This window comes from Haliotis rubra, unplaced genomic scaffold (assembly GCF_003918875.1).
Source record: "Haliotis rubra isolate DU_JTF1 unplaced genomic scaffold, ASM391887v1 Scf257, whole genome shotgun sequence".
NCBI lineage: Eukaryota > Metazoa > Mollusca > Gastropoda > Lepetellida > Haliotidae > Haliotis > Haliotis rubra.
Window position 1 is genome coordinate 22,745 of NW_025766636.1, and position 13,978 is coordinate 36,722.

Genomic DNA, 13,978 nt, shown 5'->3' on the forward strand with positions numbered 1-13,978 from the left:
GGCCAGCCACCGCATGGCAGAGGAAATATAACATGTTACATTTGACCACTTTCTAAATGGCATTGTGTATTCAAATATGTTAAAGGTCATCCAGTTTGTATCTGTTTTACTATATTAGTTTTTATTCGATCTAAGTAGTGTATATTAATGTATATCATGCCACATAGGTCAAATTTATTGGTCTGAAGAAAGTGTCAAAATGTGTACATTTGTTTTAATAATCCTGAAATTATCTTTCTTATACTCAAATGCATGAAAAACAATAGTAAAATCAGACATATAAACTTCCCAATTCCTTTCTGCTCGGGCAAGCGAAGACTTGAAGGATTTATGTGCAGCAGAAACCAGTGACGCATAACATAAGATAAACCTTTGTTTTAGATTAAGAAGAGGCACAGATGACTTGTAAAATAGGTGTTGCATTCCTAATGAAACAAAATAGGCCCTGTTAGTCCAGACATAAATCACTGTTTTGTGATGTCTAGACCTTCTGGTCATGGTACAAATTTGGTCATTGCCCAGAAAGAATATATGTATATATGTACACAAATTACTTCGCACTAAATGTAAAGACAGTTTTAAGTGATATGAATGAAAGGGACTAAAATCTTAGATCCAGAAAAGCATTGAGCTCTTTGTTACCAATGGTACATTTTGACATTTCAGCTGCAGTATTTTTGTATTTGGTGAGAAAAAATACTGTCTGCATATTTAAAATTCATAAGTTGTCAGTTTTGGGGAAGAAAGTGTACATTATACTTTAATTTAGGAAACATTACATATTCTGAGTGTCTTCTGTTGTATGTGGTGTGGATGAGCTGGTCAGCCGTTGGTTGTATTTCCTTGTTCTGCTTGGGTTATTGCTCATGATATTAATCACTGGTTTGTCTGGTCCGGTCTGTCTCTACACTGTGAGATAGCAGGAATATTGCTGACAGCAGCATTAAAGATACACTCCTTTGGTGCTGCAGATTTCACACAAAAGCGCACAAGATGTGTCACTTTCAGTATTTGATACTGCAGTGCTCTGTACTCTACTGTTTTCTATGTCTAAAAGTTCATTGTTACCATTCTAAAATAAATTCATATATCGAAGTGTTCTGTTCACTGTTCATGTCAAGTGTGATGACTCTCAGAGAAACAGTTTTGAGGGATTGCTGAGCAGATGTTGCTTGTGAAACTGAAATTAGAATATGCGTGTCATCAATACATACCTTTAAAGATATCGAATGGGAACCCATATCTTGCATCTATGTGTTTCACAATGATGTTTTAGGGATGTGTGGCCCTGTGGTTAAAGGTGCAGCAATTCGTTGTACACAGTTGCATGCCAGATACATGGGACCATTCGTTTGATTCCCGATTCACCCTGATGTTTCTAGATTAGTGTTCAGGGTCTTACTAAAGTAGTTAATTCGAACCATTACATTACTTTGGGCTTTCCCTCCATATTAAGATGGCATATTATGGTGTGACTGTAATATTGTTTAAGCATCCTTCCACCCATTTCTCCCACAGAGGTTACTCCTGTCATACAATGTAGGAAGATATGACAGGAGTAACCTCTAATGAAGGAAAGAATGTGAGGATCCATACAACCTACTGTCCTCATGGTAGATTTGGTAGCCACTGAGCATGAAGGCGAGGCGGGTTTTAAGCGCTGTAGAAATTGTACCCTTTTGTGGAGAGACAGATCCACAAAGCACTAGTTCATTTCCTGTTGTGGAATACTCAGAGGTAAAATTACTTTGACACAACATAACTACGACTGAAATATAAGTTTCAAAAAGAATATTTAAACTCCCTGTACATACTGAAAGCAGACCCTCAGGACAAAAATACACACATTTAAAGATGAATGTGTTTTATACTTTCCAATAATCCAAATACCATAGTAAAAGATATGTCTAAGTTCAAGTACAATAACCATACAGGGAGGTTCTGGTCCTGTTGATTGTACATATGATTCATTGAGAGAGGGTTGGAGCACAGCCTGATATATGTCATTACTGGCTAACGCCTTCAAATTTCCGTTAACATGAGAAGTCCTGAGTTGTGATGCCATCTCATACCATTACACTTGTAACAACCAGCTGGCGATGTTCAGTAACTTGAGGGTTAAGCTAAAAGCCTTTTCTTACATGCATAGACCATCGAACTTCTCCAGATGAAGACCATCATAGCTTTCCAGATGTAGACAATCAGAGTTATCCTGATGTAGACCATCAGAACTATCCAGATGTAGACAGAGATGTTCAGATGAAGAACATCAGAGTTGTACAGACGTAGACCATCAAAGTTATCCAGCTGTAGATCATCAGCGTTGTCCAGATGAAGACCACTAGAGTTGTCCAGGCGTAGACCATCAGAGTTGTCCAGATGTAGACCTTCAGAGTTGTCCAGATGTAGACCATCAGAGTTGTCCAGATGTAGACTATCAGAGTTGTCCAGATGTAGACCTTCAGAGTTGTCCAGACGTAGACCATCAGAGTTGTCCAGATGTAGACCTTCAGAGTTGTCCAGATGTAGATCATCAGAGTTGTCCAGATGTAGATCACCAGAGTTGTCCAGATGTAGATCACCAGAGTTGTCCAGATGTAGACCTTCAGAGTTGTTCAGATGTAGACTATCAGAGTTGTCCAGATGTAGACCATCAGAGTTGTCCAGATGTAGACCACCAGAGTTTTCCAGATGTAGACCTTCAGAGTTGTCCAGATGTAGACCACCAGAGTTGTCCAGATGTAGACCACCAGAGTTGTCCAGATGTAGGGCCACCAGAGTTGTCCAGATGTAGACCACCCGAGTTGTCCAGATGTAGACCATCAGAGTTGTTCAGATGTAGACCTTCAGAGTTGTCCAGATGTAGACCACCAGAGTTGTCCAGATGTAGACCATCAGAGTTGTCCAGATGTAGACCACCAGAGTTGTTCAGATGTAGACTATCAGAGTTGTCCAGATGTAGACCACCAGAGTTGTCCAGATGTAGACCATCAGAGTTGTCCAGATGTAGACCATCAGAGTTGTCCAGATGTAGAACACCAGAGTTGTCCAGATGTAGACCACCAGAGTTGTTCAGATGTAGACTATCAGAGTTGTCCAGATGTAGACCACCCGAGTTGTCCAGATGTAGACCACCCGAGTTGTCCAGATGTAGACCACCAGAGTTGTTCAGATGTAGACTATCAGAGTTGTCCAGATGTAGACTATCAGAGTTGTCCAGATGTAGACCATCAGAGTTGTTCAGATGTAGACTATCAGAGTTGTCCAGATGTAGACCACCACCAGAGTTGTCCAGATGTAGACCACCAGAGTTGTCCAGATGTAGACCACCAGAGTTGTCCAGATGTAGACCACCAGAGTTGTTCAGATGTAGACTATCAGAGTTGTCCAGATGTAGACCACCAGAGTTGTCCAGATGTAGACCATCAGAGTTGTCCAGATGTAGACCATCAGAGTTGTCCAGATGTAGACCACCCGAGTTGTCCAGATGTAGACCACCAGAGTTGTCCAGATGTAGACCTTCAGAGTTGTCCAGATGTAGACCACCAGAGTTGTCCAGATGTAGACCACCAGAGTTGTCCAGATGTAGACCACCAGAGTTGTCCAGATGTAGACTATCAGAGTTGTCCAGATGTAGACCATCAGAGTTGTTCAGATGTAGACTATCAGAGTTGTCCAGATGTAGACCACCAGAGTTGTTTCAGATGTAGACTATCAGAGTTGTCCAGATGTAGACTATCAGAGTTGTCCAGATGTAGACCATCAGAGTTGTTCAGATGTAGACTATCAGAGTTGTCCAGATGTAGACCACCCGAGTTGTCCAGATGTAGACCATCAGAGTTGTCCAGATGTAGACCATCAGAGTTGTCCAGATGTAGACCATCAGAGTTGTCCAGATGTAGACCATCAGAGTTGTCCAGATGTAGACCACCAGAGTTGTCCAGATGTAGACCACCAGAGTTGTCCAGATGTAGACTATCAGAGTTGTCCAGATGTAGACCACCCGAGTTGTCCAGATGTAGACCATCAGAGTTGTCCAGATGTAGACCATCAGAGTTGTCCAGATGTAGACCATCAGAGTTGTTCAGATGTAGACCATCAGAGTTGTCCAGATGTAGACCATCAGAGTTGTCCAGATGTAGACCATCAGAGTTGTTCAGATGTAGACTATCAGAGTTGTCCAGATGTAGACCATCAGAGTTGTTCAGATGTAGACTATCAGAGTTGTCCAGATGTAGACCATCAGAGTTGTCCAGATGTAGACCATCAGAGTTGTCCAGATGTAGACCATCAGAGTTGTTCAGATGTAGACTATCAGAGTTGTCCAGATGTAGACCATCAGAGTTGTTCAGATGTAGACTATCAGAGTTGTCCAGATGTAGACCATCAGAGTTGTCCAGATGTAGACCATCAGAGTTGTCCAGATGTAGACCATCAGAGTTGTCCAGATGTAGACCATCAAAATTGTCCAGTTATAGACCACCAGAGTTGTCCAGTTGTAGACCACCAGAGTTGTCCAGATGTAGACCATCAGAGTTGTCAAGATGAAACCAGGAGTCACCTTTGTTAAATATACACCGAGTCTTGGCGTCTGAACGTCACATGTTGTCTACAGCACGTTTGGCGTGCCTGGCGGTGACATCAGAGTAGCGCTGGGCGTCGAGCCGGATGTTGTGCTCCCTCAACCAGGTTGCGAATGGCTCTGCCACTTTTTGGGCTCAAGCCATGAATGTCCCAGCCGTGAATGTAGCAGTTTAGTATCGACTCCGTAGCTCGCCATTCGAGTATGGTCGTTTACCTGACGCGACACGTGGACGACAGGCCCTGCAGTAGATATTGTCTCCAAAGAAATAATACTATATTTCAGTTAACATTTAATGTCTGTCAACTTTGATTTGCGCCATTACTTTCCGCAGAATCGATTATCGACAAACGTCTTCATTTGGAGTAATTGACAGAAAGCGTCTAAGCTTGAGAAAACGGAACTCCTCTTTTAGAAATTCAGGCTAATGCGACAAGGTAATAAATAAAGTAAAGGAAAATGAAGTTCTAAAAGACCAAATCTGATGCTTAAACAAGAGCTGCTTGTATCGCTGATCAATTTGACCAGTGGACAGAAGACAAATGAAATATAAATAGAGATATAAGGGCTCTGCAAAAACAAATTAAAAAATCTGGTTTCAGAAATTTGCTCCAACTGCAATCATTGCCAAGTTCTGTGTCACTAAGGAGAGACAAACGCTCACCAACAAAGGCACTGCAACACAAACAATACTCCAGATACAAACGGTAACAGCAAGTGAATTCATATAGAGAAGAGGTTACTCTACAAAAAGGCAACGAAAAATACGCTGTTTATGATAAAAATGTTTATATACGGAATGCACGTAATACACAGTGAAATGTATTGTAAAACAAATAAAGAATATAAAAGAACGACGAATAAGTACATTCGGAAACATAGATTAATAATTCAAAGTCAACTCTCAAGTGATAAGGTTACTAAATGATAAAGTATGTGATGAGGGGCGCGGAGGCGAGGTGGCTCAGGCGCCAGGCTACTGATCCAGCGAGGTTGAGGTGCCGGGATCGAGCCCACCTGTGACCGGGTGTGAAAACCTTGGAGTCAACTTTGTGTGCAGACTCTTTCAGTGTTGTCACAACCCCTAGTGTACAGTACACAACCCTGTGCACTTAAAAGAACCCACGAATCCGTTGGTATATGACCAGATGGTGGCCACATGAATACGTGCAAACACCTAGTTACGGGTACAGCAACGTGCAGTGAAGCTGGACAAAGTACTGTGACTATGTGTCCCAGTCCACCCAGCTGTGAATGGGTACCCTCGTTAGGATGAGAAGGCCACAATAACTCGGTGCGCCTAGTGGCAGCAAGAGTTGTATGATCCCAGATAATACAATGTGACGTTAAGATTGACATCCAAAGATCGAGGGAACAATACCAGTGCCTTGAGCATGTACTAGTTGCGTGGATATGTGCGTTATATAAATATACTATGATAATAATAATGATCAAAATAGTAAGATCCACAGCAATACTTAAAAAGAATGAGCAGATGATTTTGATGAATCGGAGTTTAAAGATGAGGTTTTAAATTATGGAGAGAGATATTGAAAGTCATTAAAGGATTAAAAACAAGGAATTAAATCTCATCACAGATGAAAGTTAAATTTATTTAGCTTCTAAGCTAAGATAATCTGTGTATAATTCTGCCAACATTTTTCCATTCTCAAAGTTTAAGAATACTACAGAGTGAGGTCAATGTTTTTCAGTGACGTCCGACAAACTATGGGAAGTAGGGCTTTAGACCAAACTGCTCTTATACACAGTGTTACAAGCAAAACGTTGGTTGGGAACCTAAGGAAGATTATAATATTATCGAGGTTAAAATGAAGAAATTGTTCCTGGTGAAGAGCAACGGATATATGCCAGTGGCATTACACATGGAAACTACGTTACAGCCCGAGAAAAACAGATATTGGCTCTGGGGTTTCAGAGCCGGTTGGAAGCTAGAAACACAGTAAGTTGCTTGTTTGTCAAAAGCTATAAGTAAAAACCTGACTGTCCACCAATCTTGGACATATCATACGCGTTGCTCCCCGAAATCGGAACTGTCGTCTACAGGCGTCGCTTGGAATTCCTTAAAAGATAAAAAATGTTAGGTCGAATCGATGGCCAGGAGTAATATAGCAAATATGATGTGAAAACACAAACTTGTACAAAAGCAAACACATAACATTACCTGAACAAGATGCTACAAACTGTATGTTCGTTTTAGTGTGTGCGTGCGCTCGTGGGCGTTTCTTTGTTTTCTCTGTCTTAGAATACACCCCACACATGGCACATTCTAACCCTCCTTTCCTTTCCGACATTGACAATGTATACTGAGTCAAAAAAGAAACTTCACAAAATGTAATTTGAAAAAATAATGAATAATTTTTCTCTGATGTTACATCTATGTATCCGAAATGGGATCCCTATCTTTCGACTCTAGAAAAACGTAAGCAAAACCCACTCAAACCCATCCATTCGTCGTGCAAATGACGTTAGTGCCAATCAGGTTTTGCACGTGCAGTCGATCACGTGATCTTCGCATCGACGTTTTCTTCATATGCACGTGTTTGCATTGGCCTCAAGAATTGAAAAACACTTTTAAACCACAGTTCTAACGGTACTGGAAATGCCACGATTGTCAAATGTGCAACGTGAACGTGCCGTTGGCATGTTGCTAGCAGGAAGATCAGTTATTGACGTCGCAAGAGCAATGGGATGCAGCCGTCGTACTGTGTATGACTTGCGAGGTCGTCTACAACAAACTGGCACCACTTCTGATCGCCCAAGGTCGGGTCGTCCACGTGTGACGTCACGAGCAGAAGACCGTCAAATCGTCCTACGCCACCTACGTGACAGATTTCTGCCGGCTACACGAACCAGGGCTGAGATGTTTAGAGGTCGACTGTCCTCACAGACCATTCGAAATCGGTTGCGGGCTGCCAGTCTCCATTCTCGACGTCCATATCGTGGCCCAATATTGACGCCGTTTCATCAACGTCAACGTCTGCTGTGGGCCCAACGTCACCTCCGATGGACCCAGAGAGACTGGAATCGAGTCGTCTTTAGCGATGAATCCAGGTTTACCCTCAGATTCGCGGACGGCAGGCATAGAGTCTGGAGACGACGTCGTGAACGGTATGCCCAATGTTGTGTACAGGAAGTCGACAGATTCGGGGGCGGAAGTTGCATGGTTTGGGGTGCTTTCTGTGGGAACAACCGTTCCCGACTTTTGGTCATCCGTGGAAACCTCACAGCTGCTGCTTACCGCGACCAGGTGCTCACCCCTGAACTCGTCCCTTTCATGGCGGCTCATGGCCCAGGTCTGAAGTTCCAGCATGATAATGCTCGGCCGCATACGCGATGTTGACACGAAATTTCCTTCAAAACGCTGGAATCAACGTCATGGACTGGCCATCGAGGTCCCCCTGACCTTAATCCAATAGAGCACGTTTGGGATGCACTTGGGAGAAGGCTTCGTGGTCTTAGGAACCAACCTCAGAATTTGCAGGAACTTGGCGCTGCCTTGCAAGAGCAATGGCGCAGAATCCCCAACCACGTGTTCACAAGCATCAGGCAGTCGATGAGGAGACGGTGTTTGGCAGTGGTGAATAGGCGGGGCGGCCATACACGATATTGAACTGAGAAATTTCGCATTTTATTCTTGTGACTTGACATTCTGTATACCCATGTTTTGGAACGGCGCTGTAGCCTAATGGAACTGATTATGGCACTGTCAGTGTATCGAGTACATCACACAGATCTCAGCAATGAAATAAAATCAATTTAACCATCTTACCATCTCTTGTTCTTTTATAGTGCCCTGAAGAAAGAATGTGAAGTTTCTTTTTGACTCAGTATATATTTAATGTCATCGTCGGCAGTAGTGAACGAATCAAATTGTTTTGTTTTTCAGAGGTTGTAATTACGATCTGAAATGTCTGAGTCTGATCAGTAGGGTTTTGCGAATCCATGGTAGAATTTTGGTTTTCACCTGTTCCGGTGCATGGCATCTGAAGACTGACAGGAACCTCTCCGGGAGACAGGGAAGAAGGTCATCCAGTAACGAATGACTGTACATCGCCGCCCTAGGTGGGTCTTTAACCCACCGCCCTGGAAACCAAGTGCAAGAGCGCATTATAAACGGTATCAGTTCTAGTTGTTGTCTAAATGCCTCTTGTTCAATGATTGATGTGTAAAAGTAATATCGCTTTGACGATCTCTTTATTAAATCAGCGGACAGACATTTGGAAAGACATATTTTCGCCTCTATAAAAATACCTTGAGTTAACACCAAAATGCAAAATTGCGCTACTGCTGTATGGAGTTATAAGAGAAGATTATGTAAATGTAGAAATAACTAAGGTATTTGTAATCTATACGTTCAATACAATATAGTGGACGACATGAAGTTATACGCGGATAATAATACGCAATATGCAAAATTGCCGCTTAAAAAGTATTAAATGGCAGGTATGGCGATAAGAAGGCAACATCGGGTGTTACATCATCACATTCTTCATCGATTTAGGTCAAATTAGGGAGAGTTCATTAAGAAATGAAATTCGTCCTCAAATAGTTTTACCAAACAGACACCCTCATTGAACACAGTCCCATCATCATGACCCGAGTAGGGCCGGCAGTACATCTAAACCTTGATAATGTTCATACTCCCCGATCCTGTGTGATGTGGGAATATTACATTCTATATAACATTCAACAACAAAATCAAGTTTCAAAATTAATTTTTATAATTTAACCTCAGTGTATTCGGTACATTGCGATACTATTTGTAATGCAGATTAAGTAAGGACACACCAGATACCTTTATGTCACACGCAAGAGACGCAATACCCTCTATCCTGATATTATCATTATTATTATTACCTTCTTGGGTTAAGCTCCGTTTTGGGGGTTATGGTTGCAGTGTTCCTGATTTAATTGAAAATTAAGAGACCTGTTGTAAATTGGAATTTAAATTACCACTCATTCCTGTAACAGTTTCTAAGAAGTAAGCTGTGCAAACGGTAATTTACTGTAAAAACATATTGGATCAATGAAGACTGGGCAAAGGAGTTTGCAACCACATGATCCCCACCATGTTTGAAATGTAAATTTAGGCCCAAAGAGCAAATCCATTGTACACACAGTCAAGATGTCTGAGTAATAGAGATTTTAGCTTAATTTTAAAAGGTTTTAAATCAAATTATATTCCAAAATAAAAGAAAGGTTTTCAGGACTAATTAAGCGCAACTACATTTCTACATTGCTAATTATAACACTGAAAATCAAACATGATAATATCAGGAAAGAGGGTGTTGCGTCTCTTGCGTGTGACATAAAGGTATCTGGTGTGTCAAAGGGACGCGAATGGTGGAATCCTCGTATATGAAAATATTGTAGCAAAATAACATTAATTTATAACCTTTAATCGGGTATTCATGTTGGGTATTCAAATAATGATGTTTATGAGCATACATACGAACAACAAAGGCTGAACAATATTCCGATGCCAACGGTGACAGTCATGCCGGTTGCAGTGTAGTTGAGATATGATAAATCATATATTGAATAGTAGTTTCTGCAAAGAAAACACAAGCAACAATATACTATAGATTACAATACCCATTATAACATTGTGATGCTTCAAAGTCTCGCTTAGTGACATATATCTATGGGGTCCGTGAACGATTGTTTAAGCACAATCAAAGCCCTGTCCTTAAGCGCTTGACGGTGGTCACATGTCGTAGCAGTGGATGGTGGTTGTTTGCCCAAGCTCTGCAAGTATCGCGTTTCATCCATCTTCATACTAACTTCATCATACTTCATAAACAACCAAGAACTGGCTGGAAATGATGCGGGATATTCTGACCGAGCGGGCGGCGACCGACTTGTAAACATGACGGTACAGCGGTCCTTTTGGTACCCGTTTGTGCTTATGAAATATAACTCGCCCTACCCCTATGTATAGTGTAATAAAGAAGACGCTTGCGTACTAATAACACATTATAAGATGGAGTTCCTACCTGTTCCTGTGATTGCCTGAACTGTTAGGTGAGTAATTATGTTGCTAAAATCAATCATCAAGCTCACCGCATGGATGCAAAGCAATTTCATTTGACATGCATGTGAAGGAGTATAAAAGCATTCGTGTGGCATACATGTGACAACGCCTATCGCATCATGTTGCACTCATTGACCTTTGAGATAATTATGCCTTTAATGTGCAAATTATGTCCTCTAAACAGTTTGCCTGGAATATGGTTCTGTCAAAGGAAAAGATTCAGCCTTGCATTGCATTTTGAGCAAAATGCCTGTAAAATTAGCTCTTCACGCAAAAACTAAAACAGCTCCGTAAATTAGATATGTGCAAAATACGAACATTTTCCTTCAGCATTTCCTTGAAATCCAACATTTTGAAATCCTGCGGTGACTTTATTATTATTCAATATATTGTAAAATGAATTAATTGTATTGATAGAGAATGAAAAACAAAACACTTTTGAAAATTTTTGAGATTTTGCTCTCATTGACCTTCGACCCCAATTATGACCTAATTAGGCATTTTTTAGTTTAGCAAACAACGGATTCGTATCCAGCACGAAAACTACCCCAGATTATGTGGTTTCCTTGCTTTTACTATAAAAATGCCAGCAAAATATTCGATACAATGGACTCCAAAACATATAATTTTGAAGCTCAGTCTAGGCGAGATAAGTTACTATTTCATTTCGTTAAAGAAACAGGGCGCAACAATAATTGGAACTTTTTTGAATGGTGCTTTGAAGATCGACCTAGCTCATATATCATTCTAACGAGCACATCGTCTCCAGTCGAAGTCAGGAATTATACAGGTCATGGTGCAATACACTTTCTTGAAAGACGAGTTTTGTTCTTGAAGGGCAATACGATCTTTCGTGTATCTGATGATGTTACAGAACATTTACGTGGAATGTGATCTCAATTTGTTTCATTTATTGCCGGAGAAGAGGGAACTGCTATCCTGAGTTATGAGAAACTGATTGTTAATGGTGACGTTTGTTGTTGCTGAGAGGGACACTGGGAACGTGCGTGATGCTGCACAATGTCGACATTGGGAATGAAGTCAAAGCACTACTTCAACCATAACACAGATTGAAGAACTGTCTGCTACATCGACGGAATGGGATCTCGGCACTGTCCCTAGTTTATCCAACCCGTTTTCTACAAACATTCTGACTGTACCTTGTGGTCAAGAAAGTTTAGAAGTATAGCACATGGTACATACATACGGCTAAATCTAAAGACTTTGTGTCTTTTCTGAAAACATTTGACTTATTTTCAATGATGGAACAGCATGTGTTGGTGCTATAAAACTAATGATTTGAATGGTTTTTGTAATGGTTTTATGATATCTGTATGTGATGCAGGAAGGCGTGGACGCCACACGTGGACGACAGGCCCTGGGTAGATATTTGTTCTAAAGAAATAATACTATATATTCTTGTGTTAATATTTAGCTGTCTGTCAACTTTGATTTGCGCCATTACTTCCGCAGCACTGATTACGAGTCGACAAACGTCTTCATTTGGAGTAATTGTCAGAAAGGCTCCAAGCTTGCGAAAACGGAACTCCTCTTTAGGAAATTCAGCCAATGCGACAAGGTAATAAATAAAGTAAAGCAAAATGAAGTTTAAAAGCACAAATCTGATGCTTAAACAAGAGCTGCTTGTATCAATTGATCGATTCTGACAAGTGGACAGATATAGTAGTGGCTCTGCAAAACAATAAATTCAAAAATGAGGCTTCAGAAATTTGCCCAACACTCAATCATTGCCAAGTTCTGTGTCACTTCATGAGACACAAACGCTCACCAACAAAGGCACTGGAAACACAAACAATACTCCAGATGGCAAAACAGTAACAGCAAGTGAATTCATATAGTAGAAGAGGGTTACTCTACAAAAAGGCAAACAATAATGCTGTTTATGATAAAAAATGTTTATATACGGAATGCACGTAATACACAGTGAAATTGTATTGTAACAAACAAGTAAAGAGGTATAAAAGAACGACTAATAAGTACAATATCCGGAAACATAGATTAATAATTCAAAAGTCAACTCTCGCGATAAAGGTTACTAAAATGATAAAGCATGTGATGAGGGGCGCGGAGGGCGAGGTGGCTCAGGCGCCGCTTGGCTACTGATCCAGCGAGGTTGAGGTGCCGTGGATCGAGCTCCACCTGTACTCTCCTAGTGTACAGTACACAACCCTGTGCACTTTAAAAGAACCCACGAATCTGTTGGTATATGACCAGATGGTGGCTACATGAATACGTACAAACACCTAGTTAAGGGTACTGCAACGTGCAGTGAAGTTGGACAAAGTACTTGTGACTAGCGGTCCCAGTCCACCAGCTTTGAATGGTACCTCTGTAAGGATGAGAAAGCCACACAACCCTGTGCGCCTAGTGGCAGCAAGAGTTGTATACTCCCAGAGAATACATTTATAATGATGTTAGGATTGACATCCATCGGATCGAGGGCAAAATACCAGCGCCTTGAGTATGTACTCAGTTGCAGTGGATATGTGCCCTGATATAAATATACTATAATAATAATAATGATCAAAATAGTAAGATCCACAGCAATACTTAGAGAAGAATGAGCAGATGATTTTTGATGAATCGGAGCTTCAAAGATGAGGTTTTAAATTATGGAGAGAGATATTGAAATTCATTAAAGGATTAAAAACAAGGAATTAAATCTCATCACAGATGAAAGTTAAATTTTAGCTTCTAAGCTATTACCATCCAAACTGGAGTATTTTATATAATGATTTTATGACTGTCAAACTACCAGATACTTTGTAGCCAAGTGGGAAAGCGACTGCCCCAAGTTTAAAAATTCTTGTGAACGTTTCACAAGCATAATAAACGATATATTTACTGGTATTTATGGACAATATTCACATTCTCCACAACAGATAATCTGTGTATTCTCTGCCAACATTTTCCATTCTCTAAAGTTTCTAAGAATACCACATAGTGAGGTCAATGTTTTTCAATGACGTCCGACAAACCATGGGAAGTAGGGCTTTAGACCAAACTGCTCTCATAATACACAGTGTTACAAGTTGAGTTATCGGAACCTAAGGAAGATTATAATATTATCGAGTTTAAAATGAAGAAATTGTTCCTGGCGAAGAGCAACGGATATATGCCAGTGGCATTACACATGGAAACTACGTTACAGTTCGAGAAAAACAGATATTGGCTCGGGGTTTCAGAGCCGGTTGAAGCTAGAAACACAGTTGCTTTTTGTTTGTCAAAAGCTATAAGTAAAGACCTGACTGCCCACCAATCTTGGACATATCATACGCGTTGTTCCCTCGACATCGGGAACAGCCGTCTACAGGCGTCGC